The 15589-nt window shown below is 37.9% G+C and overlaps 1 protein-coding gene across 7 annotated transcripts in view; it reads left to right on the top strand.

Annotated features, from left to right (window-relative positions):
- The window catches only part of SPTLC3 (serine palmitoyltransferase long chain base subunit 3), a 292640-nt gene that overhangs the window by 196306 nt on the left and 80745 nt on the right, over window positions 1-15589 (top strand). Inside the window, exon 11 of one of the 7 annotated variants that reach the window (XM_085218940.1) lies at window positions 14124-15469. The exons of the other annotated variants lie outside the window; for them this stretch is intronic. The gene's annotated coding sequence lies outside the window, so the exon portion shown is untranslated. The remainder of the gene's footprint in view (window positions 1-14123; window positions 15470-15589) is intronic. 7 annotated transcript variants of the gene reach the window in all.

Here is a 15589-nt window from a genome sequence, read left to right as displayed (position 1 = left end):
ATTGGTTCGTTTATAAAGAATAAGGTGGAAAGGTATTTTAATAAAACCTTTTGATGATATTTCTGAACAGCTGTAAGAATTTCCATTGGAAATAAATTTTCCTGCAAGCTCTTATGTTGGCTTTCCCACGTTTTCACCTTCTTTTCAAAAGAAAATGATGGAGCAGAGCAATATAATAATCCCAGAATCTCCTTATGAATTATTTCTCACAAGATCCTGTTTCTTGATATGTCAGTGTTATTGCAAGCAGATCTCCAAGACACAATTTCAGGACTGTGTCATACACTTCTATAACCATCAGAGGTCAGCACATGCTCATTCATATGAGTATACTTAGAACCTTTTAGTTATCAAGCTTTACAACAGGTTTTTGATGAAGATGAAAATGAAACTTCATTTCTGTGACATCTTAGTAGATAACAGGATTCTTGAGAACTGTAAAAAGCTAACGAACAAAAAGCATGTATTTGTGCTGATATCTTCGGGCCATGCAGTGTGTCAAAAAATGCTCAGTTCTGTGTCTGTACGACTTTGGGGAGCATAACTTAGTGAATGTCAGAAAACTGGAATGAGTGACAGGCGTTATGGAGGGGCTTTTCCAGACTTTGGTTAATTCCTCTGCCTCACTGAGGTTTGTTTCTTTTTCATCCTACTGGTTATGAAGCTTAAGTTCGAGAGCAAGCACCAGGACAGCAACAGCAAAGAGCCTGCACTTTGCAGTGTACTATTTTAGTGGCCCATCTAAGCCCCGTGTCAATGGAACTGCTCTCTAAAAAAAATACAAAATTTATCTAAATAATCTCGAGTTAAAGAGAATGAAATTTTGAACCTTGCAATCTGTGGATTTGTAGCTGATTTTACCATACGTTAGATTTATTTCAACAAATGTGCTATAAATTGGATATGTCAAAAATTGGAAGTATGACAAAACTCTGAGGAATAAAGGATACGGGAAGTTCAGAAGTTATTTCCCAAAACTGGTGCTCAGTTCTGAATACTTCTGCATCTGTTTCACTATAATTTTTTCCTCAGAGGAACATGAATAAAATTCTGTTTGGATGTAGTGTGGGAGAGTGAAAGACAGACACTGAACTGAGTAGTTTCAGTCCCCACTGCAGAAAAGGGCTGGGAAGCTCTGTTATGAATTTGGCAGAGAATGAATTTGAACTTATGTCCTCAGTTATAAACACGGGCTATCAATTATGGAATCTTCTCTCGTTAGAGCCAAATGTAAAAGATAAACAAAAATTGGTAACTAGAATGGATTTAAGTTTTTGTTCAGAAAAAAATTATTCTAAATGATTTTTAGTTTGACCCAAAAGAAATATTGAAACAGAGAAAAAATATCAATGAAATGTTATATTATTTCCCCAGACAACAGAAATGGTAATATGAACTGCTTCCTATCTACAGCTAAGCTATGAAAATAGAATTCAAGTGCAGAAGGTCGGTTAAAAACTTATAATGCAATTTACTAACATGGTCTTACTGAGAAAAAAAAACACCGAAACTCAGCCTCAAAGGACAAGAAATACTACGGAAATGCTCCATACCCAGAACTGCCAAGGCTTCAGGCACAACTTGGATTTTATAGTATTGGTTATTTCAGAGAACATATTCTTGCCTTTGTGTCTGTAGAGGAACACATGAAAATAGAAAAATCCTCAACTCAACTGTTTCTCTACTGTCATAAAGCAAACAGATGAAAACAAACAACAAGAAAAGTATGTAGCCAAACTTACAATGGCATGTTGCTCCAGGAGGTAGAGATATAGGATAAACAAACAAACAAGCAAAAACTAAATGCAAGGAGACTTTCAGTAAAACAGTGACAGCTGGCCATGCTGAATGTGGGAAGAAAATCTGGTAAGTATTTACAAGGCCTACTCCAAAAGTAATGTCTCCTACTTTATTCTGTTGGCTCATAATGTTGGAGGCAGATGTTGGTGGGATGGCAGTAGAGGTTGAACCTTCCAACCAATGTCACGTTAAATTTTGTTGCCATGTGACAGATGGCAGCAGAGGGGCAACTTGATACAATGGCATCTGACGTGGCAGTGCGTATGGAGCAAAGGTGTGAATTCCTCCATGTGGAAAAAATGGCACCACTGACACTCATCAACGCTTGCAGAAGGTTTGAGGAGAGCAAACAGTGGATGTGAGCACAGTGAAAGTTGGATGGTGTGGGCAACATTTTCCCAGCAACAATGCAATCATAGCAGCTATGAAACAGTAGGTCACCTCTGCTGGTGCTGGTTTTTACAAGTGCAGTATCCAGGCTCTTGTTCACTGCTGGCCAAAATACATAGCTAATGGTGATGACTATGTTGAAAAATATTGTTTTGTAGCTGAGAATTTGCTCTACGAAGTAGTATTATTGTTCTCCTTGTACCTGCTATAGTATCCATGAAAATAAATAGGAAGCGTTACTTTCAGAGCGACATACACAGGACTGGATATATTCTGTTCTGAGTCTTTAAAATTGTAAGATTGAGTTTGGGCAGAGTGCTTAAAGCCAACAGAGCTCTGTGTCACCCTAGGGAGAGGGTCATGATTCACTGTGAAGTCATCATAAGATTTTTTTTCCTCTAGACTGTGCTTTTAGATGGAACTATTATTTAGGTGTATTTAGACTTACAGGTCTAAAGCATCAAAGTCTGGACATGGGTAATCCTAAATATATTGCTAAAGCAAATGTCATGTTTTCCACTGTTGAGGAATAGTGGTTTTGTCAGAGAATTTTTCAGATACGTCCTTTAGTCAAACTCAAATCCTTTAGAAAACAACAGGCTGTGTAGTAGGAGTACATCAGCCTCACTGAATAAAATCGTACTGGTCTAAGATCTAATGATTTAAGATTAGTGATATTTTCTGGCCTCAGATATATAGTAATAAGGATGTCATCTTCATGCTGTTTGTTTTTTTTTTGAAGGGGGAAAAATGTGTCAGAGTTATGTATTTCTTAGGTAGTAACATATGCTCTGCTGCCAATTTGTTTAAGAGCTTCCTTAAATAACATGTAAAAAAGGCAGTAAGTTAGATCAGTTAGTACCTGGGATTACCTGGGATGGTACAATCATGGCTCAGCTGCCTCCCTTACCAGGACAAGACATTTGTGGAGCTAAATAGCCTGCTAGAGGCAACAAGGTCTATAGTGTGGCAGTAGCTGTGGGAAGGAAAGAAAAGATAAAGCTTTCTCCTCCTATTTATTTCACAGAAGTAGAATAGTAAACCTTCTTCTCCAGAATTTCCCATGCCGGTTCTCTATTCCTGCCCCTTCCTTCTATCCACCTTTTTCAATGGAAAGGAATTCTAGTATCCTCCTCTGCTAAGTATGCAGTGCCTTTCCCAGTGAGAAATATTGAGTCATCTCTGTTCTATTTTAAGCAAATTTTCCTCCTCTGAAGAAAACAATATGCAAAGAAACTACATTAATGCTCCTCTAAATCTTTGACGTCAGCTGCTGTTTGCCAGTGAACAACTGGTGTGAAAAGCAGCTGTTAGAGGTGAAACACTAACTTAGATATCTGTTAGCTGTAATGAAAACTCTGGAACTGAAGGAGCGTTGTAACTGAAGGAGCTCTGGAACAGCAAGTTACAGTTGATCACTTAATAACTCAAAATTAAAGCAGCATTAAAATAAACAGCACAAGGCAGTCGTCCTGGATTACAGTCTCATGTATGAAAAAAAGGTTGCTTGGAAATCCATTACAAGAAGGCTGCTAGAGATTGCTGGAGAAGTCACCTCCCAAGCTAAAGGGAGCACAGAGCTCCTAGCACGGAGCTGGAAAGTGGAATGAAGCCTGACTAAAAGTACATCAAGTCCCAGCTTGTTTAACTTTCTCTAACTAATAGAATATAATATATGCATCTTTCTTTGACTCGGGGATTTCTTTCAAAACAGAATTATAGACACTGGAAAAACCAGCTTTGATTCCAGCTCTTTCCTGTGGTCTGTCAAACTTGCCTTGCATAATGTAACAGAGTTCAGATGGAGTATAAGAATGAATGAATGAACACCATGGGAGAGAAGCTTTTGTTTTTCGGTGTCATTCCATGATGTAAAAGACTCCGATCATATGTATGTGTGTTTAATGAAAATCTCGTGACTGAAGCTAAAATCTTATAAATGAACCTGTTGTTCTCAGATTCCTCCAGGTAATTTTATTCCCTGGGCTCTGTACTGACTTTGAGATATAATCTTGGAGTCTTAGCTCTTGATACATGGCATTACTTTTGGAACATCAGGGTGCATTCAGCTTCCAAATGCTTCTGTAACAAATGCAGGGAGTTTTAAATTAAATCTACACTAAATCTGAAATACAAATTACTCCAGGTAAGGAACAGTAACATCTTTCTTGTAGTTGCTGTTGTTTAAATGTGATAAAGTGCAATTAAATATAGGGCTTAAACAAATTCCAAACACTATCTATCTCAGAACTTTGTGGATTTAAAAAAATAGGGGATAATTTTGCAATGTTGCCCAATCTTCTAATTGGATTAATTTCTAGGATGAACTTTGAAATTGCAATTTTAAATTCATTCAGACTAATCCTCCTCCCATTTACATCTTTGTACCTGTTTAGAGCTTCATTGACTTCAGAGGGGCACAAATTTGAGAAAAAAATACAGCTAAATATTTTTAAAACAAAATAGCAGTTAAATCTACATGGCTGTGGATAGAGCAAAACTGTAAGTTCAGACTAAAGAATTTCTGCCCATGTCAAAATATAAGAAATTGGATCTGGAAAACACTTGGAATCTTTACAGTACGTCGGTAAAGGGAACAATAATTAAATTTCATTTATTCTATCTCTTTGAAAAAACTATCAACAACAGTAAAGTTTTGTGAGGCTGCAAAGTAAAAGACTCTTAGTTTTTATAAGGCAATTTACCTAGCAGGACTTTAACTATGACTGGTAAGCAGCAGATATTTTTTGCGTGTATGTCTCATGTACTTCCCTGAGAAGGAGTAGGGACAGAACTGAAATAATGAATATCAAAACTAGAGGCAATAACAATGAGAAATTAGACTAAAGTTAATCCATGTATGGAGTCACGCTTAACACCGTCCAATTCTGTGTCACATCTTGAAGCGATTTGTTCACTGGCAATGGGAAGGGCAAGCAATTTACTGTCACTAAGTTTAGTGATGCTAATAAAAAGGTGTTGAAGCATAACTACTCTTGGGTGAGTAGTGCTGTTACCTTCACAAGGTCTAATCACATGAAGTGTTTCACTGAATAAGAATTGCAAAAGTTAGCCCCTTTTTTATTAAAAAGGGTGTTTTGACTCTTTCACAATGATACGTTTGTTTTTTTTTAATTTAAGAAGCATTACTAGTTGTCATCTGGGCCTAGAGCCATGTACATTAACTATATTATAAATGTTATATGTGGCCCAAGACAATTCCTCTTCACTCACTGCAGCCCAGGCAGGCCAACAGATTGACAAAGAGCACAGCTCTGTCCCTTCTGTGTTACTGTGTCAGCAAATTGAAATAATGACAGTACCACACTGGCCTACTCCAAATTAGGGAGATCAGCAAACAGAGTAGCCTGACTAACAGGAGATCTTCTAAAAGAAGGCTGAGTCTGTTTTGGGCTGATGAAAGATGTCAATAGAGAAATGTCCCAAAAAATTGCAGCAACTACCTGGGTGTTTGTAAAGTTCTTTCAGCTTTTGGCTTGGATGAGTAGTTAGGTATCTAATCACATGAAGTTCTTCATTTAAGGAGAAAGAATTGCAAATTTGACTTATCAAGTAGTAGGTAAGAGTGTAGCAATGGCATATTTACTGTGAAAGAAGCAAGAAGGGTATACTAGGCCTACTTACGCTTACTGCTGTTTTTTTGCAGCAGACTTTTAGTCACTGTATTGTTATTATTTTTGCCTAGTTCCAGTTTTCTATATTACTGTTGGTTTGTCTGACTATGATATTCAAGTCAGATTTTTTTTTTCTTTCAATGTAGTAGGATAGAGACAAAACTGCATTCAGCTATCTAATTTATTAAGTTTTAATCCTTGCAAAGATTAAGTATGAGATGCCACAGAATGTCTTTGGTTTGTGTACAGATTCCTATGCAAATACATATGCCATAAATAAAAAATTCCAACAAATTCCTAATGTTATGAGCACTCGCAGCTGATTGACATTTAATACATGCAGAAGATAAATTTAAGTAATATTACTTCAGGAACCATGGGGACAGTATGTGCTTATGGCTTGCAACCATTTTCATTCTGTCTTGTTGTACATCATGAGAGAATAAGAAGGGGTACAGTTTATAATTAAAGAAAAACAGATTTTGTTCCAAAAGAAAGAAAATTTATTGGGCTTTTTCTACTTAGGCCTGTGGTGCAGATGATTATAGACCACCAAATACAAGGTTTTTTTTTTGTATGAGTTATTTATTGGTATGAGACTTTATAAATTTTATGAAGTTTCTTCTGGGGCTTAGTGAACGTGTTGTTTTCAACATGGGCATAGTTTGGAAAGAATAGCAGTACTCAGAATACTGATTTAAAAAAGCGAATCAAAAGAAACATTAAATGAGTAAAATTACTTGGTTGGTAAATAAGAAGTGAATAAAATTGGCTATATATTTTTCCAGACTGGAAAAAGAGATATGAATAAGTTCCAGATCACTTATTTGAATAAAAGAGATAAACTTTTTACCTGTTCCACTCTTGACTGCTCTATCGGTGTAGAGGTCATCTGCCAAATTATTTGCACAGCGTATCGAAGAAGATAAGCTTCTAATTCTTGAGCTTTCGGAGGATTCTACCTCATGTCATTATTTTAACAGGGATTCTAGACTCCTAACTTGAGCACTATTTAATTTGTCTGCTGCTAAATGTATGAACAGTTCCCCAAATATTAAAACTTAACCTTTTATTAACATATAAATTTCTGATATTTTTCCCCCTGCAGTGCAGCAGCTTGTGGTGTATTCCTTTTTATTACATGAGGCAAAGTCTGTCAGTCCATCTGAGAGAATTTTGGAAAAATGTTTATAAGAACTGTCTGCATTCAGGAGTTAGCAGAATTCTTTGAAAGTAAAAAATCAGAAAAATTCCTGCACTTTTGCAAATTCTGGAGTAGTACTTGGAGAATATTGCAACAACACCTGTAATTGTAATTAGTATGATTTAAGAGTGATGGAACTTAAATTTCTGTCAGAAGACTACCAGCTTTCAGTTCAAGAGAATATTGAGCTCTGATGGTTTTTGCATCAGTACTTAAAAACAGGACTCAAATGCATCTGAAATTTTAGGAAAGGAGAAGGTCTAAGATCATAATTATTTTGAATTTATTTTATACTTCCATACCTGATGGTTAGCTGCATCCAGTAAATTGTGAAAACCAATGGTAAAATAATTTTGTAAGGTACATCATAACTACTGATAATGTTAAAGCTAAGTAGATATTTTCAGGAGAAAGCATAACCGTGACTTTGAATTTCTGTAGGATAGGTTATGATAATGACACACTGTTAATATAGAGTACAGGTGGCTTGAGGATTTAAGTTTTCTGGTAAAATTAACAAAACGGAAGAAGAACTTAGAAGCCTCATCACTCAAAATTAATATCTAGAATCAGTGGATACCTATGAACTTTTTAGAGCGTATTAGAAATATTTTATTTTTCAGCTTATGAACACTCAAAAAAAAGATTGTGGAAATGATGGTAATAACAGCAAAACAGCAAAGGAATTTTTGCTAGGATATAACAGACCTAAATTATCCAAACAAATACAGCCTCACAAGTCTAATTGACCTCCAAAACCATCTGTAAGCTTCATACATGAAGAAAACACCCCAGACTACTAACCATGGAAATCAAGTTATCTTGAGACATGATGCTTTCCATTCATATAATAATACACCTGCAAGCTTTCTTTAACTAGAAGAAACTTGGCTACCTGGATGCCTGATTTTTTTTTTCTACTCAAAACTTACTCTCTCTTATTTTTATCACCATGTTAGTGCAGACATGGGACAGTTAAGGTGTGCACTTTGAGTAGAAACAGAAAAATTGGGAGTAGTTTATTAATTTTGTCTAAATAGTAGTTTCCATTATTAATGGTTCTGGAACATGAAATGAAAACTTGAAATGTGTGCATTCCCTATCAGTTCAAGAGTAACAAAATGTTGTTCGTGTGCTAATACGTGAAGCTTAGGTCTGGCTATAATGTACCAATCTGTCATCTTTCACTGATTTATAGTATGTAATCTACAGATTTAGCAGTCTAAAGTCTTTAAAAAAAAGTCCACTAAAACTTGTGCTAATTGCTGACACTCACTTGACAAATGTTATAAATAAAAAATTGAAATTGAAGACAACTGTTACAACTGGTTGTTTATTTACATTGCTGTTAGTCCACTAACAGGGAGTGACTTAAATAAATAATGTGTATCTATTGTGCAAGAGAAAATTAAACTTCAAGGAAGGAATTATGTGTGAAGGTACCAAGAAATAGGCTGAATTTCTCTAACAGCTACAATTGAAGTTGCAGAAGCACAAACAGCATAAACAAGGCACCTAAGCAAAAGTCTTGACATCCAACAATCGAATGACCTGGCATTTGGACATATAATAGTGTCCCACATAATTCAAGTTTGTAAAACAGATGGACTTTTAGTCTCACAGTATATTAAGGTTTCAGTACATTTTCCTGTAGCATCTGGAGCACTAAATGCATCTTACAGAACACAGCATTAAAATGAGACGTGCTGTGCATACCATGTTTGGTTTGGGGCTTTTGGATGTGTCCACTGCAGATGGGGGTACTTGGGTTATCGGAGTGATGGTCTGGCAATCTGCAAGGAGATGTCTGTCTGAATTAACTTCACTAGTAGTTCTGAGTGCATTGATATCAACAGCAAAATTCCCTGCTGCAGTCTATTTTGCTTTTCAATGAAAGGTAAGTTTGATACAGTTGTATATAAGTTTGGTACACGGATATATAAGCATCTGGAGGTGTGATTGGAGCTTTGTTATGTTCCGTATGTAAAATGAGAGCCTTACTCTGCAGAGCTTACCAAAAAAAAATTGAAACTTAAGAGATGGAGCTGATGGGAAACCAAATTCAGAAGTTAGTTCTGCACTAAGTGTAAGCAAAGAGGATAAATAGAGCATCTGCTCTAGTCAGCAATGTTTGAGCTTTCTTTTGAAAACAAGTATTTTCATGTAGGTGTGAGGAAACTTTTCTCACTCAAGTGCACAATTACTAGAAATCTATCTTCATTTAAATTATTAGCACTTAACTCTTTTCAAAAGCAGTTTTTGAAAAATTCTTTGCTTCAGTAGCATTTATCTACAGTCTTTAAGCCAATAGTTCCTGAGATAAGAATGGTCATTTAGTTTTTAAATGTTTTCTGATCCCTTCGTGAACCTACTAGTGTAATCAAGTTGTTAACCTGAATTCATCCTTGTCTTCAGAGGAGTTTTGAAGGAAAGTTTTGGAAAGTTACCCATTCTGTAAGTCTGGGTGGTCTAACAAATGTTCAGACAGGGTGCATACTTTTCTACATTGTTTCAGTGGATGTATTGATTTCTAACTGCATGCTGAGCTCTGACCAGTTCAGTAACTTTACTCACATCAAAGGAAAACTGTGATTCCCAATGAATATTTCTATGTATCACTGCTTGGCTGCCAGCACATGATCAAAACTGGAAATCTCTTATTTATCCCCATACAAGTATTTTTAATTAACAACATCTAGTAAGAATTCTCAGCATTTTCTGTGGCTACTCTGTTTTTTTTTGTTGTGGTTTTGTTTTTGTTTGTTTGTTTTTTTCTGAAGATTTTGTGGGCAAGATGAATGAAGGCTAAAATCTCTTTCTGCTTTACTGAGAGCCTATCCACAAAAATCTGTTGAAAGGGAGAGAAGATAGAAACCACAGATCGTAATGATAAAGTAATACGTAGGAAATTCAGATAGTGTAAAATGTCAAGTCTCTGCTTGCTCCACCTTGTTTCCCAAGAGATTCCCCTGAGCCATCTATCAGAGAGCTGGGGAGGATTAATGAGCCATTTGAGCTTTTAAAGGTACCACCTGTTCTGGACTGCCTAGAGCTGAGTTTTGGAGGCTTACAGGTTTCTTCTTTTCCTTTTAGAGGCAGAGAATCAAATGGGGACAGAGGTAAGGATAGAATAGTTCCATTGGAAAGGACCTTCAGAAATTATCTAGCTCAAGATAAAATGAGGAGTCTTGTATTTCCTTTGTGGAAGTGTATGTGACTTCCCACAGAACAATGCTATTGTGCCACTCCTTGATCTGTGAGACTGAAAGCTGATTAGTAACTGCACCTTTGTAATAAACATCAGTATATCTTTCCAGACCATTACTGTACTAAACAGCAACAAGTTTGCAAGGCTCATCTAGAAAAATAGTCTGTTTAAACACTTTCCTTCCTTGTCTGGTTTGCTGGAGTTGAAAAATGTAATCTGCAGAGTGCTGTGGCTTCTTCTAGTAAACCAAATTAGACATTTAGTTTTTGATATACTGAAGTCTGCAGATCCCTTCATAAAGACTGTAAGTTTGCACAACAGGCTTTCTTTCCTTAGTTACCTATGTTCTTGCAATCTTATAATTACCAGATGAGACTGAAATTGCTAAAAATGTCTCCTAGGGAAAACAAATGTTGTTCAGAAGCCTGGAGTCACATTTCCAGCTATAAAGTAACACTTTTCCACTTCTCTATCCATCAGCCCTTAGACAGGCCTCCACTCCCCTTAAGATTTAGCTGCAGTCTGATGTGGGACAGACCTCTGCCAGCAATCCTTATATCCCTTAAAACAGGGAGAACCCATCAACACTTGATGTGCAAGTGTGAAGCAAAAGTTAAATAAACAAGTTTACATTGACAGAAAAAAAGTTTCATCCTTCCAAACATTAGTCATTTGTGCACACTGACAGGATAAAACTGCTGAAATGTTGTTCTTGCTTCACTCAGAAAAGTTATTATAACTGGCAAGCAACTGTGTTTGACAGCTGGATCTGACAGCAGATTGCACGCAGTATCCTTGCTTGCTCCTCTGGCTCTTGGTTCCAAATCTACACCTGCTTCCCATCCACAATGCATCAATTCTGCATCGTGCTGTCTCAGCCATGTTTCATGCTTAGTATTCCTATTCATTAATTCCCTGGGTGTCCTTTGCTATAGACTCTCTGGTTTCCTGACATTTGTCTCAGTCTCTGACAAAATTTTTCCTTTGAACTCAGGTGGGCCTTTGGTATTTGGGCTTCTAGCCTTTAGTTGTGCTTCTAGTGCCCTTTGGACAGGTCTGGAACAGCCTCATCTCCTTACAGTCCTGGATTTAGCTCAGCCTGACTTCAGGTCCTGACTCTAAGCCATCTAGCTCAGCTTTTTTAGTTGGACATGGCTTCATGCACGTGTGCCTGTACCTCTGATTGTGCTTTTTCTGTCAGCAAGTGAGTATTCTGTGGTGAATTCAGGAAAATTATTTTTTGGGGTGATGAAGGACTACTGTGTTTTTCTGGAGATCTCAGCCTGTCTTCTGGAATTTCCCTGGGGCTACTCTTCCAAGCAGCCTCTCAGTTAGGTACTCTGCACTACTTCAACTCAAGCCTATTTTGCCCCTGCCTAATTTTTCAAGCTGCCATTAGCTATGACTCCTGGTCGCTTTGGGATTGGATACCTTAAAGGTCATGGAGCTGCCTCATCTCTGCAGGACTCTGGAGGGATGTCGCCCTGCAGCTGACTCAGCACAGCCTGCACATGGCTGGCATCCAGGTTACGCAAGCTGAGTGGGAGTGTTGCTGTAGCAGAGCCCTGCCTGTTGTACTGCGTCCTCTGTTGCAGTGCTGGTTGGGTGCACCTGCTTATGCCATGGGCCTTAGTTCTAAGATGGATCCTTCCCAACTCAGGATATTCTATGATTCTAAGCTCTAAGATTATTTCCTGAACCAATTTTATATGTCCTTTGGGGGGTAGTTGTGCAAAAGCACTTGAGATCCTTCAACAGTTATGTGCAGTTTTACACCAAAGTGTAGGGTGACATCCGTACCCATTTCCACAAATATATTGGATAGATAAGATTTAAAGCAGCAAATATGGATATGAGATTCTTTTATTTGAGTGTTTTGGAAATTTAGTCTTCAGCCAGTGAATTCTGAATGAATCTGGAAAGACACCAAAGAAGATGACTGACCAGCTGCTATATGGCATTTGCTATTGCTTATATTGTTTTATTGCTCTAGTCTCTTTCTATTTGTTCATTTATTTCAGCTTCACTGGTCTTTATACAGTAATTTTATGACATATCTGAGGCAGAAATTGTTTCAGATATCCATGTCTAACAGGTACCAAACTGAACATCCTGGGATGCTAGTCTGAGAAAAAGTCTTCAGTGGTACATAGATGTAATAGCATGGACTTCTGTTGTAAGAGAAGTGATCAGGATAGCAGGAAGGCTTTGTAGTACCCACCACTGGGGCATACTCTGCTGTTAATTGAAATACTGTGAAAACCATGATGTTTAACAAATTGAGTTTGATGTCCCAGTTTTTTTTGTCTCTCATTTGTTATCTGTCCTGTAAGGTTAAGCATAAACTCGCAGGTGTCTTTGTGTAGGCTATTATTGTTTCTTGTGGCATGTAAATCTGCACCTGTCATGAACTGAAATTACCAGAATCTTGCAACTAGATTGCAAGACCATTTCATAACTAACTTTTCTCTAAGATGAACAGGAATCCTGTGGAATCCTTCTGAATTACAGTTTACATTTGGTTCTCATATGTTCTTGCAGCATTGTACTTTTGGAATGGGAGGTATCTTACAAACTTAGCTAACATCTCTGTGGGACGCATGTGATCTGCTACTAGCCTTAGGAATTCATCATTTTCTTGACAGTGTTCAAAGATAAACTTCTGACCAGCACCAAGCTAGTAAAATGAAGCACATTGGATTGAGATTCCCTGCAGTTAAAATGCACACAGTTCTTTTACAGTTAACATAGTGAATTTTTTCCTTCCACTTTGGTAAATGGTAAAAATGGTAAAAAGAGAAAGTGTGTAAGTGTATGTTTGTGGTTTTGATGTCCTGTAACAAACAATTATCGAGTCTCTCCTTCAGTGTCCAAGCAGGAGACACTCCCATATACTTAAATAATAGATTTAGGTGCAGTTAGGAGGTAGCATGATAGAAGTGGATGTAGAAACCTGAGTAACAGATGGCTTTGAGTAGGATGAGGTTTCTAAACGGCCCAATTTAACATTTTATTTTCCAGAAGCAATACCACATCCTGTTTACAGATTAAATATGTTTATCTGGCCAGACTCATCCCTTCTAAAAACACTTGCTCCAAATAGAGCCAAGGCAGGAAATCTACACATCCCCTAGTGGTACTTGTTTTGTGAGCTTTGGCTATTAGAATATAGTTAGAAAAAGTCCAAAAGGACAGCTCTTCTCTGTGTTTTTTAAAATTGCTTATTTAAATTCACATTTAAATGTTGTCTCTTCTTTTTAGTTCTGTCTGTTTGCAGTCAATTGAAAACTAAACATATAGCATATTTAATTTACTACTGTATTCATACAAAAGGACTTTGTTCATGGGTCTTGAAATGAATAACAAGTACGGAGTGTAATAGTCTGTGATTAAAGACAGAATTGCATGATCTGTTATCTAATCAGGAATTTCCTCCCCCCCACATAAAACTGAATGAAAAAAATAATAAGAAGACATACATGTTGATAATGATAATGTTGATAATATCACTATCACTTTGTGCCCTGGAAGGTACAGTCTGTTGGGAAGTATACTTGGCAGAACTGTTAGCTGTGTCACTGGAAGCTGCCAAGGAGCTGAACCACTAGTTTGGCATTTTTTCTTGTTTTACCTTTATGATAGCACAGTCAAAATGAACAGTAACTGGCTAAGCAAATGGAAGGCTATGCCATGGAAGCCAAGGAACTAATTCCTAGATGAATAATGCTTCTTGGTGGGAATGGGTTGCTAGGTGCTGAGATCATTCTCCTGCGTTACCTTGTTTCATTTATCAAGGTCTCATTAGTGACAGAGGTGCAGTAAAATATTACTGACTATTCATTCTGTTTAATGCTGGGCTTTCCTCATCTCTTTCTTTTCCTTGCAGATATGAACTTCTTGCTAGTTAATATGACTTGCAATTGATTTTATCACTACATATTCACAACCACAGAGTCACAGAATCTCAAGAGATCACTGAGTCCAACCCCACTGCTAATGCAGGTACGCTCCGATAGGTCACATCCAGATAGGTCTTGAATATCTCCATAGAAAGAAACTCCACAACTTCTCTGGGCAACCTGTTCCGGTGCCCTGCCACCCTTACTATAAAGAAGTTCTTCTGCATGTTAGTACGGAACTTCCTATGTTCAAGTTTTAAGCCATTACTCCTTGTCCTATCACTACACATCACTGAGAAGAGCCTGGCCTCAACCATTTGCCTCCCACCTCCCTTTTAGATATTTATAAGCGTTAATCAGATCCCTTCTCAGTTTTCTTTTCCCCAGGCTGAACAGACGCAGGTTATTCAGCCTTTCCTCATATGGGAGATGCTCCAGACCCTTTATCATCTTTCTGGTCCCACGCTGGACTCCTTTGAGGAGTCCATGTCTTTTTTGAACTGGGAAGCTTAGAACTGGACACAGTAGTCTAAATATGGCCTCAGGAGGGCAGAGTAGAGGGGTAGGATATCCTCCATCAACCTGCTAGCCACATTCTTTTTAACAGACCCTAGGATACCATTGGTCCTCTTGGCCACAAGGGCATACTGCTGGCTCATGGCCAACCTATTGTCCACCAGGACCCTCAGGTCCTTCTCCTCAGAGCTCCTCTCCAGCAGATCATCCCCTAATCTGTACTAATTCATGTGGTTATCCCTCCCCAGGTGCAAGACTCTACACTTGCTCTTGTTAAACCTTCCTCTCTACCCAAATCTGTCCAGATCTTGTTGAATGGTAGCACAGCCTTCAGATGTATCAGCCAATCCTCCCAGCTTTGTATCATCAGTAAATTTCCTGAGGGTGGACTCTATCCCTTGTTCAGGGATAGAACAGGTTGTTGATGAAGATGTTGAACAAGACTGGACCCAGAACACTGCTTCTTAAAGGCTTCCAACCAGACTCTGCACCACTGATGGTAACCCTCTGAGCTCTGCCAATCAGTCAGTTCTCAATTCATCTCACTGTCCACTCATCTATTCCACATCTTCTGAGTTTCTTACCAAGGATGTTGTGGGAGAAAGTGTGAAAAGCCTTGTTGACGTCAAGGTACACAACATTCACTGCTCTCCCCCCATCTACCCAGCTAGCGATGACATCACAGAAGGCTATCAAGTTGGTCAAGCATGATTTCCCCTTGGTGAATCCATGTTGACTACTCCTGATAACCTTCTTCTCTTCTTGCTTGGTGATGACACCCAGAGCAAATTGTTCCATCTCCTTTCCATGGACAGAGGTGAGTTATTCTCTGACTTATTCTCACAGATGCCTTAATGAAGCCTACAAAAAACTGAGTCATACAGAAATGAGGCATTCCTGCCTATGAAAAACAGGTCAGTAAAAAGAAAATCCCAGA

The sequence above is a fragment of the Meleagris gallopavo genome, chromosome 2 (genome assembly GCF_905368555.1).
Source record: "Meleagris gallopavo chromosome 2, MGAL_WU_HG_1.1, whole genome shotgun sequence".
Lineage (NCBI taxonomy): Eukaryota > Metazoa > Chordata > Aves > Galliformes > Phasianidae > Meleagris > Meleagris gallopavo.
Note: the sequence above shows the minus strand (reverse complement) of the source record. Positions and strands in the feature narration are given on the sequence as shown.